At 40.6% G+C, this 11,780-nt stretch overlaps 1 long non-coding RNA gene across 1 annotated transcript; it reads right to left on the minus strand.

Moving 5' to 3' along the window:
• Positions 1–724: 724 nt before the first annotated feature.
• Positions 725–1,086, minus strand: LOC139555305 (uncharacterized). Its single transcript, XR_011670973.1, has 2 exons — positions 989–1,086; positions 725–876 (listed from the first exon to the last, which is right to left on the minus strand). It is a non-coding gene; the product is annotated as an uncharacterized lncRNA (long non-coding RNA).
• Positions 1,087–11,780: the final 10,694 nt, after the last annotated feature.

Genomic DNA, 11,780 nt, shown 5'->3' on the forward strand with positions numbered 1-11,780 from the left:
GTAGCCAGAGAAAATACAGACACCAACATCAACTACCTTATTACACATCAGAAAACATTTCAGAGAAATATATGGTGGATAGCTAATGAAAGAGAAAGATCTTGTGAATACAGACAATATTTCAGATTCTTTAAATGTTTTACAGCGAAAACACCACATATATTCATGTTAGCTCACCACCAAATACAAAAAGAGAGACAGATATTTTTCACAGCACCGGTAGCATGCAGCTAGCATGCAGCTAGCATGCAAAGCCAACCTAACTAACCTAGAACTAACCTAAATAACCTAGAAAAAACTCCCTCAGATGACAGTCCTATAACATGTTACACAATAAATCTATGTTTTGTTCGAAAAAGTTGAATATTTTAGCTATAAATCAGTTTTACATTACTGCTACCATCTTAGCCACCATCATAGCTACAGTCAGATATCGCACGGCAGTAGCCAGAGAAAACAGACACCAACGTCAACTTCTAATTTCACATCAGAAAAGATTTCAGAAAAATATATGGTGGATAGCTAATGAAAGAGAAAGATCTTGTGAATACAGACAATATTTCCGATTTCTGAAGTGTTTTACAGCGAAAACACAATATATCGTTATATTAGCTTACTACAATAGCTAACACACAGCAGCATTGATTCTAGTCAAACGCTAGCGATAGCACAGTTCGACAGATATATGAAAAAGCATCCCAAATTGGGTCCTTATCTTTGTTGATTTTCCATCAGAATGTTCTCCAAAGGGTCCTTTGTTCAGAACCGTGTTCATTTGGACCTAGAACGAACGATGTCCCTGTTGAATTAGCATGACACACTGGCCATGCCGTGCTAACCTCTCCGTCTTGACAAAATTCTTGCGTCGCATCACGTCTAAAGTCCAGAATAAATTTCAATAATATAATTAAAGTATATTGAAAAAACATACTTTAGGATGATTTTGTGACATGTATCAAAGAAAATCGAAGCTGGAGGTCATATTCACCTATAACGAGTGTTTTCCAGGAGCGCAGTCCAGTTCCTACTTCGCGCCCAGAAAAAAATATAAAGTGCGCACTTATCACTCAAAGAGGTTCCTTTCAGTCCCTGACAGAGATAATCAAGTCCTTTTTTCTCTCACTTCCGCATGACAACCAGGGGAAGATGTGTGACGTGTTTGTACAGTCCTAAGTGCCAAGGCCTTTTATAGAGAGTATCTTGAAGAGAGACATAGCTTCTTGGAAATGTCACTTTTTCCAGAAAATGGGCTGTAAAAAGAGTTATGTTTCACTTAGAGAAATAATTAAACCTGTTTTAGAAACTAGAAGGTGTTTTATATCCAAAGGTAATAAATAATATGCATATTGTACGAGCAAGAATTGAGTACGAGGCCGTTTGAAATGGCCACCTCTTTCCACTGCTTATACTTACGGCTGATTTTTGAGCCATAAGAGGTTAAATCGTCTGTCTGTTGGTCTTCACAGTTCTTGAACTGAATGCAGGATGTTATGGCCATGCAGTAGTCAGAACATACATAAATCAACTGTTTTCAATGACCATGGTGCTTTATGGTAGATGGTGAGATAAGTGGACCTAGGAGAGCTCTTGAGGGCTATTGTTCTCTGTGTGCTCACCAAACGGCCCTCTATTACTTATAAGCCCTAGTCAAAAGTAGTGCACTATGTAGGGAATAATGTGCTATTTGGTAAGCATGCTCTCCATTTCATTAACTGTGGCCAAAGAGGAGAATGATACATTGGGTAATTGAGGAGAACTAGGGCCCATGGAAACCAAACAGTCCCATGGCAACCAGAGTGGTGACAGAGCTATTACCATTCCATCTGTAAACACAACACAACACATAGCCTATTACATGAAGAACAGATGACCATGTAACACCATGATCTGTTTCACCTGTCCTTGTGCTTGTCTCCACCCCCTCCAGGTGTCATCCATCTCCATCTTCCCCATTATCCCCTGGGTACTTATACCTGTGTTTCCTGTCTGTCTGTGCCAGTTTGTCTTGTTTTGTCAAGTCAACCAACCTGTTACTCCGCGCTCCTGCTTTTTCCTTTTCTCATTTTTTTTGCTAGTCTTCCCGGTTTTGACCCTTGCCTGCCTTGACTCTGAACCCGCCTGCCTGACCATTCTGCTTGCCCTGACCTCGAGCCTGCCTGACCATTCTGCTTGCCCTGACCTCGAGCCTGCCTGACCATTCTGCTTGCCCTGACCTCGAGCCTGCCTGACCATTCTGCTTGCCCTGACCTCGAGCCTGCCTGACCATTCTGCTTGCCCTGACCTCGAGCCTGCCTGCCACTCTGTACCTCGTGGATTCTGACCATGTTATGATCTTTTTGCCTGTCCACGACCATTCTCTTGCCTGCCCCTTGGATTATAATAAATATCAGAGACTCAAACCATCTGCCTCCCATGTCTGCATCTGGGTCTCGTCCTGTGCCCTTATAGACCAACTGAGTATACCAAACAGTAAATTAACTTATGGGCAGAAAGACACATTTTACTCCTTCTTTCATTAAATCAGATGGTTTATTCATCAGAAAACCGTTTGATGTTACCAATTATTTTAATTATTACTTAATTGACAAAGTGGGCAAACTTAAGCAGGAAATGCCAATAATGAACAGTGAACCATCGTACTCATGCATAAAACAAGAAAAAATGCAAGAAAAGCATCACAAGTTTTAATTTTATAAAGTTTGTGTGGGAGAGGTGGAAAAATGACAAACCTCCTGGCATTGACAACTTAGAAGGCTACTGAGGATGGTAGCTGACTCTATAGACACTCCTATCTGTCATGTCTTTAATCTGAGTCTAGAGGAAGGTGTTTGTCCTCAGACCTGGAGGGAAGCCAAAGTCATTCCGCTACCCAAGAGTGGTAAAGCGGCCTTTAATGATTCTAACAGCAGACCAATCAGCTTGCTGCCAGCTCTTAGTAAACTGTTGGAAAAATGGGTGTTTGACCAAATACAATACTATTTCTGTGCAAACAAATTGACAACAGACTTTCAGCATGCTTATAGAGAAGGGCACTCAACATGTTGTCGTGTGTCTGACTGATTCAATTATATGACAGGCTTTTTTATCAAATCGATTACCTAACCTTTTATTACGTGATTGAATAAAACCATGTAACAATTAACTTGCCATTAACCCGGGACACCACGGAAGAGTGTTTATAGAGCTGCTGTCTTCCGAATAAACTCTCTTAAAGATCTGAAGATCTTTTATATCAATAGCAGTCAATTATTAATTGTCACCTTATTCAGTCTCATCTGAACGTTGTAAAATTATTGATTATCTTCACGAACCCTGACTAACAAGTTGAATCAGCAATATAAAAATTGGCTTATTTACTAAATATCTAAATAATCACATAGAATTACATATACACAGGATGGATCATACATCGATTACTAATCATGTCATAAAAGAAAAAGTCCCTAGCGGACAAAACTGATATTACAGCTAGTTACACAAAGAAAGGGGGTTGGGTTTGAATGAAAGAGCGGGAAGACTGAGGGACAAAGGGATTGGGTCTTTTTCGGACCTTGAGAAGCTATGCTACCCTAAATGCAGAATCTTATGCATTCAAATAACCTCCCAAGTGGAAAAGGAAAATGCAAGATATATATTTACACTGAGCTGCGCTTTCGATAGATGGGTCGAAGATGGAAGACTGGTTTGCCCAGCAGAGATCACCTTTGTCCTTTGAAGACTATTTCTGGTAGTAGTGTTGTAGGGCAGATACGTTGTAGCACCCTGCCGTTCTCATAGAAGATTGTCTGTCCTTTCCTAGGCCACGTACGTTTACAGCTGCAGCTGATAACTCCACTTCTAGGGGGTATCACATCTTCTTTAGTGAATAAGAGTTCAAAGTTAATACCATAATCAGCTCGCGCTGAATTCTGGTTGGTCTAGTAGAAATTCATCCTCCCAGTGTGGTGATCGTCACCTCCACGTTGAAATTAGCCCTTTAAACGTATGGGCACCAGTCCTCACGTCGTCGGGAAGGTTAACCTTCGTCAACGGGCTTTTGTATTGGGGGAGTGTCACGCCCTGACCTTAGAAAGCCTTTTTATGTCTCTATTTGGTTTGGTCAGGGTGTGATTTGGGTGGGCATTCTATGTTCTTTATTTCTATTTTTTGTATTTCTATGTTTTGGCCGGGTATGGTCCTCAATCAGGGACAGCTGTCTATCGTTGTCTCTGATTGGGAATCATACTTAGGCAGCCTTTTTTCCTTTGGTGTTTGTGGGTAGTTATCTTTGTTAGTGGCACTAATGCCCTGTTAAGCTTCACGGTCGTTTTTGTTGTTTCTTTTTTTGTTGGCAACATTTACTATAATAAAAGAAAATGTACGCTCACCACGCTGCACCTTGGTCTCCTTCCGACGACGGCCGTGACAGGGAGAGAAGGGCATGTTTCATAGATCTCAACCAATGTCTGTTCACTTGGGCGTGGCCACTGAGTGAGCATAGTTTACTTATGAAAACAATTCTCTCATTTAGAAGCTAAAATTACATTTCATATTTTCACAAATAGTTTCATATTTAAACATTTAAATTGCAGAACAATTCCATGTGAATCTGATAACTAGAATGTGTAGACTTTCCAATATATAATTTATGTCGTCCTGTCATCAGATATAATGTTCCAGACACCAACTTATCTGACATCATATTCTTTAAGTACCAATGGACACTTTTAACTGGTTGGAATACAGAAATATTGTTCCTTTCCCCAACCTTTTGATGTTACCATTCTGCAGAGTGGAGAGAAAAGGGGAAAATGTATTTATGGGCATCATAAATCTCACCCAACAGGGCAACGTCATGACAATGTACTGCACTGACACAAATGACTGATGATTGGTTGAAAGAAATTGATAATAAGAAGAATTTGGAAGCTGTACTGTCAGCTTTCAGTGAAGACTGATATTATTGACCAAAACATACAAACACCAGTCAAATGTTTGGACACACCTACTTATTCAAGGGTTTTTCTTTATTTGTACTATCTTCTACATTGTAGAATAATAATGAAGACATCAAAACTATGAAATAACACATATGGAATCATATAGTAAGCAGAAAAAGTGTTAAATGAAAATATATTTTAGATTTAGATTCTTCAAAGTAGCCATCCTTTGCCTTGATGAAAGCTTTGCACACTCTTTAGCATTCTCTGAAAAAGCTTCACCTGGAATGCTTTTCCAACAGTCTTGAAGGAGTTCCCACATATGCTGAGCACTTGTTGGCTTCTTTTCCGTCACTCTGCGCTCCAATTCATCCAAAACCATCTCAATTTGGTTGATGTAGGGTGATTGTGGAGGCCAGGTCATCTGATGCAACACCATCACTCCTTCTTGGTCAAATAGCCCTTACACAGCCTTTTTTATGCATGTACTGTAGTTCTGTCCTTGAGCTGTTCATGTCTATTCATGTTTTGTGTAATGTCATGTTTCATGTTTTGTTTGGACCTCAGGACGAGTAGCTGTGGCTTTCACAGCAGCTAATGGGGTACCTAATAAAATACCATATGGTCATGTCCACTGCTCAGTCAAAACACTGCCCAGTGTGTGTGTGTGTGTGTGTGTGTGTTTACTTGTTTCCGTGTGTGCTTCTCCTCTCTCTCTCTCTCTCTCGCTCTCCTCTCTCTCTCACTCTCCTTTCTCTCTCATTCTCCTCTCTCTATCACTCTCCTCTCTCTCTCACTCTCCTCTCTCTCTCTCACTCTCCTCTCTCTCTCACTCTCCTCTCTCTCTCTCTCTCACTCTCCTCTCTCTCTCGCTGTGACCAGTTCCATCCAGCCATATAGAGATCCATTAAAAGATAGATACGCTATAGGCCAATCTGTCCACCGGCTAGAGAAATGTACTGTATATGTGATGTGTTGATATAGCACCGGACATATATAGTAACATGGTACATTTATAGACACAACACCAGTAACATATCAAATGTATACACATATATAGTAACATGGTACATTTATAGACACATATAAGTAACATATCAAATGTATGTATACACTACCGTTCAAAAGTTTGGCGTCACTTAGAAATGTCCTTGTTTTTGAAAGAAAAGCACATTTTTTGTCCATTAAAATAACATCAAATTGATCATAAATACAGTGTAGACATTTTTCTATGTTTTAAATGACTATTGTAGCTGGAAACGGCAGATTTTCTTATGGAATATCTACATAGGCGTACAGAGGCCCATTATCAGCAACCATCACTCCTGTGTTCCAATGGCACGTTGTGTTAGCTAATCCAAGTTTATCATTTTAAAAGGCTAATTGATCATTAGAAAACCCTTTTGCAATTATGTTAGCACAGCTGAAAACTGTTGTCCTGATTAAAGAAGCAATAAAACTGGCATTCTTTAGACTAGTTGAGTATCTGGAGCATCAGCATTTGTGGGTTTGATTACAGGCTCAAAATGGCCAGAAACAAAGAACTTTCTTCTGAAACTCATCAGTCTATTTTTGTTCTGAGAAATGAAGGCTATTCCATGCGAGAAATTGCCAAGAAACTGAAGATCTTGTACAACGCTGTGTACTACTCCCTTCACAGAACAGCGCAAACTGTCTCTAACCAGAATAGAAAGAGCAGTGGGAGGCCCCGGTGCACAACTGATCAAGAGGACAAATACATTAGAGTGTCTAGTTTGAGAAACAGAGGCCTCACAAGTCCTCAACAGGCAGCTTCATTAAATAGTACCCGCAAAACATTAGTCTCAACGTCAATAGTGAAGAGGTGCTTCTAAGCAGAGTTCCTCTGTCCAGTGTCTGTGTTCTTTTGCCCATCTTAATATTTTCTTTGTATTGGCCAGTCTGAGATATGGCTTTTTCTTTGCAACTCTGCCTAGAAGGCCAGCATCCTGGAGTTGCCTCTTCACAGTTGACGTTGAGACTAGTATTTTGCGTATTCCTGTCGTATTCCTGTTCGTAATGTTGGTGAGTTGACGTTGCTCTTATATCCAATAGATCCTCCCAACTGCATGTAATAAAACCTAAGATTACCTGGGGTAACAATGTAAGAAATAACACTTAAAAAAACAAAATACTGCATAGTTTCCTAGGAACGCGAAGCGAGGCGGCCATCTCTGTCGGCGTCGGAAGTTCAAGATACCATTTGAAAGGAAACACTTTGAAGTTTGTGGAAATTGGAAATTAATGAAAGAGAATATAACACATTAGATGTGGTAAAAGATAATACCATTTGATTTTTTTTTTTTTTTAAACATCTTTGAAATTCAAGAGAAAGGCCATACTTCCAGATAGGAGTCTAGCTGTAAGTTAGATGTTGACCACCAGATGGCAGGAGTGTGTGCACAAAGTTTCAGACTGATCCAGTGAAGAATTACATTGCTGCACAATATTTTGTATCAAGTCTGCCAGGAGTTTGTTTAAATGGGCCGAATTGGTCAATTGATACATTTTCAAGTACATAATTAGAGAAAAAATACAAAAATGCTATGGTAATAAACATGAACATTTACACACTCCCAGGAATGTCATATATGATGGATCATTAGTTTATACACTCACTTTCACACATCTAGATGGCTGGGCGGGGTGGGTGTGGAGCCAAAGACAGCAGTGGGGTCAAACTGTAGAGCCCAGTTCCTACATTTGAACATAAAAATTGATTTTATCAAACAAAAATATCTCTGGGATCCACAGGATAACAAATCAGAACAAGATTACTGAATGTAAGTACATTATTTACCTTCAGAGGTGAATTTATCAAACCAGTTGCCGTGATAAAAGTGTTTTGTTGTTGTGCACTATCCTCAAACAGTAGCATGGTATTTTTTTCACTGTAATAGCTACTGTTATTTGGACACTGCTTTTACATTAACAATAATTTAAGCTTTCTGCCCATATAAGACATGTCTATGTCACCGGAAAGTTGTCGGTATACAATGTCATTCTAGTCACATTAGTGCACGTTAGCAACAACCGTTCCGGTTTAGGAACACCCATCCCGTAGAGGTTTTAATAAGATAACCAATGGTCAGCTAGGAAACTAGGATATATTATGCAGCTAACTATTTACAGTAACAGCAGTTAATTAATAAGTCAATACACACGAAATGTAATGTAGAGAGAAATCATACTTTTTCTTGACACGGTGGCACAGTTTGGGCAGCTATTAATCAATGAATTAATAGATAATAGATTCATAGATTCATAGAATGAAGTTAGAAGGGTGACCACCTACTTTGAAAGGACAGGAAGTGTTGGCTGTGCACCTGACCAGACATTCCACATTTAACCCCACCCACATTTGTTGTTTTTTGGTTTTATATGCAAAAATATAATGAAAAAAAATCAAATCAAAGAGAGAGGAGGTTTTAACAGGTTCATGTTTATCAAAAATTTTGAAAAAGCAATTTCAGAAGTTCATCAAGTGCAGCGTCTGGATGCTCCTTATTAATCAACAAATCATCAGATCAACAATTTTTATTTTTTTTACATCATCCACATAGGAGTCACAGCATTATACACTATTTTAGGCCCAGCATTTGGAACCTTGGAAGTATATTGTGATCACTGCATCCAATGGGTACGGATACAGCTTTAGAACAGAGTTCTACAGTATTAGTAAACACCTCCCCCATAAGCATTCCTGTCTCTTCTATAGATGTTATATCCTCGGTAGTTTATCAGAGACAGACATAATATGGAAAAAAGAACAAAACAAAGCAAGAGAAAAAGAAACCATACTGTGCATTATCAGTCCATTAATCAGTTGGTGTGTGTATGTACTGCGGATCTAAAGCTATGAACCAATAGGCTTGGCTCTCTCATCCTGTAATGGGCATTAGGACGCAGGTGCTGTTGGACAGTTCAATATAAATGAACACGTAATGATACAAAAACCTGATAAGCGTCTGGACATGAGAACATAAACAAAGACAATAATGCCTGACGGGAAATGACAACGGAGTGCTATATATAGGAGGAGTAATCAGGGAAGTGATAACGTCCAGGTGTGCCTAATGAAGGGTTGCCAGGTGTGTGTAGTGATGGGTTGCCAGGACCTCTGGTTAGTAGACAGGCGACGTCGAGCGCCGAAGAGGAGAGGCGCGAGTAGACGTGACACATCCCTTCCAGGCTTTTGGGATGGAGGGTGGACAATGAGCGTGTCGTATTGGATGTAAGGAAGAAGGAGAGAGGAAGGGAGAGGGAGAGAGAGGGAGGGATGAATGATGGTAGGAGGGAGGGAGAATAGAGAGGGTTAGGGTTAGAACAGAGAGGGTTAGAACAGAGAGGGTTAGAACAGAGAGGGTTAGAACAGAGAGGATTAGAACAGAGAGGGTTAGAGCAGAGAGGGTTAGAACAGAGAGGGTTAGAACAGAGAGGGTTAGAACAGAGAGGGTTAGAACAGAGAGGGTTAGAACAGAGAGGATTAGAACAGAGAGGGTTAGAGCAGAGAGGGTTAGAACAGAGAGGGTTAGAACAGAGAGGGTTAGAACAGAGAGGGTTAGAACAGAGAGGGTTAGAACAGAGAGGATTAGAACAGAGAGGGTTAGAACAGAGAGGGTTAGAGGGAGGGAGGGAAGGAAGGAGAGACACAGGGCTCTCAGAGGGTCAGGAGCATAAAGAACAGAGCATGGTACTGTGTATGTGTGTGTGTGTGTGTGTGTGTGTGTGTGTGTGTGTGTGTGTGTGTGTGTGTGTGTGTGTGTGTGTGTGTGTGTGTGTGTGTGTGTGTGTGTGTGTGTGTGTGTGTGTGTGTGTGTGTGTGTGTGTGTGTGTGTGTGTGTGCTTTTGTCACTCATGTACACTGTAAGTCTTCATTGTTTGATAAACTGAGTGTGTCTGTGATTGTTTGTTCTTACTCATTGTGTATGTATAATTTGTCTCTTCACAGTATTTATGACTGTGGTTGTGTGTTTGTTTGTATGGGTGTGTGTGTGTGTGTGATTGTGTGTATAGTTTTGTATTTGTGTATATTGGATGTGTGTGTGTATATATATAATGTGTGTGTGTGTATGTGTGTGTATATTGTGTGTGTGTGTCTGTGTGTTACTGTGTGTACATACGCATATCAGAGTTTATGCCCTTTGTCCATTTATTCCAGCTAATATCCCTGAATGACCAGCCCCAGTCAATACAAACCATTATGTCTAGAGAGAGAGAGAGAGAGGCGGAGAGAGAGAGAGAGAGAGAGAGAGAGAGAGCGGAGAGAGAGAGGCGAGAGAGAGAGAGAGAGAGAGAGAGAGAGAGAGAGAGAGAGAGGCGAGAGAGAGAGAGAGGCGGAGAGAGAGAGAGAGAGAGAGAGAGAGAGAGAGAGAGAGAGAGAGAGAGAGAGAGAGAGAGAGAGAGAGAGAGAGAGAGAGAGAGAGAGAGAGAGAGAGAGAGAGAGAGAGAGAGAGAGAGAGAAAGAGAGAGAGAGAGAGAGAGAGAGAGACAAAGAGAGAGAGTGTGTGTCACAATGAGGACAGTATATTTGAGCCAGTCCCCAAAACCCCATATCAAATCAATAAAAATTACATCACACAATTTCCTCTCCTACTATCCTTCCCTGCTCTCTGTTCTATGCTTTCTGTTCAATCTCTCTGTTTCTGTGTGAAAAGTGCGTGCTCTGTCCTTTGGTCTGGAGTCCAAACGGGAGATTTTTGGTTCCAACCGCCGTGTCTTTGTGAGACGCAGTGTGGGTGAACAGATGATCTCCACATGTGTATTTTCCACCGTGAAGCATGGAGGAGGAGGTGTTATGGTGTGCTGGTGTTTTGCTGGTGACACTGTCTGTGATTTATTTAGCAGCATTCTGCAGTGATACGCCATCCCATTTGGTTTGGGCTTAGTAGGACTATCATTTGTTTTTCAACAGGACAATGGCCCAACACACCTCCAGGCTGTGTAAGGGCTATTTGACCAAGAAGGAGAGTGATGGAGTGCTGCATCAGATGACCTGGCTTCCACAATCCCTCAACCTCAACCAAATTGAGATGGTTTGGGAAGAGTCGGACTGCAGAGAGCAGCCAACAAGTGCTCAGCATATGTGGGAACTCCTTCAAGACTGTTGGAAAAGCATTCCAGGTGAAGCTGGTTGAAAGAATGCAAAGAGTGTGCAAAGCTGTCATCAAGGCAAGGGGTGTCTACTTGAAGAATCTCAAAAGTAAAATATATTTAGATTTGTTTAACACTTTTTTGGTTACTACATATTCCATATGTGTTATTTCCAGCTGGATGAGGGGACTCTTTTCTTTGCTCAGCTCTTGGCATTGCAAGGCTTGGTAATGATATGAGAGGGGGTCACTGTATTTTAGATGTTTCCAAAACTTAACTTCTCTTTCTGAGTTTTTATTATTAGTGGATATTGGCCTAATTCTGCCCTGCATGCATTGTTTGTAGTTTTCCTCTGGACACGTAGGATAATCTTACAGAACTCTGCATGCAGGGTTTCAATGGGGTGTTTGTCCCATTGGGTGAAATCTTGTTCTGCAAGTGGACCCCACACCTCGCTGCCATAAAGTGCAATTGGTTCAATGACACATTCAATTAGTTTTAGCCAAATTTTAATAGGTATTTCAATTTGAATTTCTTTTTTTAATGGTGTAGAATGCCCTGCGTCCTTTCTCTCTCAGTTCATTCACTGCCTCATTAAGGTGTCCAGTTGAGCTTATTTTAAAACCTAAGTATTTGTATTGTGTGCAGTACTCTATATTTTGTACCAATTGAGAACTTTGGTCTAATTCCCTGAGATCTGGATGTTCTCTGGAAAATCATTATTTAGTATTTTTGGGGTTTACTGCCAGG

This window comes from Salvelinus alpinus, chromosome 26, assembly GCF_045679555.1.
Source record: "Salvelinus alpinus chromosome 26, SLU_Salpinus.1, whole genome shotgun sequence".
Classification (NCBI taxonomy): domain Eukaryota; kingdom Metazoa; phylum Chordata; class Actinopteri; order Salmoniformes; family Salmonidae; genus Salvelinus; species Salvelinus alpinus.